We start from the raw sequence: 787 nt of genomic DNA, 5'->3' as shown, positions 1-787 counted from the left end.
TAAATTCGGAAACTTCTGTACAACTGACCACGAGATATTGTAGGTAGACAATGCTGGAGAAACTCAGCAGGTGAGGCAGCATCTATGGAGCGAAGGAAATAGGCGACGATTCGGGTCAAGACCCTTCATTTTTGTCTACGCTCCATAGATGCTGCCTCACCTGCTGAGTTTCTCCAGCATTTTTGTCTACCTTCGATTTTCCAGCATCTGCAGTTCCTTCTTAAACAACTTGTAGGGCGTCTTACTGGCTGCAATATCTGGGCTATAGTCTTGTAAAATAGTGGCTTTCGGCATTGGACTGCAAAGCTTAGATGCAAGTCTCGTTACTTGTAGACATTCAGCATTTACTGTCATTACAAGATTTACAGCATTTCAGAATGTGTTCTGCATTCTGCCATTTTTCATGCTTGTTACTTCATTTTACCAAAGTAGTTTTTACATTCCTGAAATTGTACTCTCAGCTTGTTGGCAACTGGGGTCAATAAATTACAATAGTATATAAGTTAAACTGTTATTAAATGCTCTTAGATTGAATTATAATCGTACAGAACAAAAACAAGTCTTTTTGACACAACTTGTCTGTGCTACATTTGGCCCATATTCCTCTGGGTTTTTTTTCCCAACCATGTATCTGTCCAAACGTCTCTTAAATGCCGTTATAGTACCTGCACCCAACCACTTCTGCAATTTGTTCCACACAGACACAAGTTGTCTCATGATTTTCCTATTCATTCTTCTTCTTCTTCTTTCCCCCCCCTCCCCTCCCCCCCCCCCCCCCCCCCCCCCC

This window comes from Leucoraja erinacea, chromosome 5 (genome assembly GCF_028641065.1).
Source record: "Leucoraja erinacea ecotype New England chromosome 5, Leri_hhj_1, whole genome shotgun sequence".
NCBI classification, from domain to species: domain Eukaryota; kingdom Metazoa; phylum Chordata; class Chondrichthyes; order Rajiformes; family Rajidae; genus Leucoraja; species Leucoraja erinaceus.
This window is presented reverse-complemented; position numbering follows the sequence as displayed.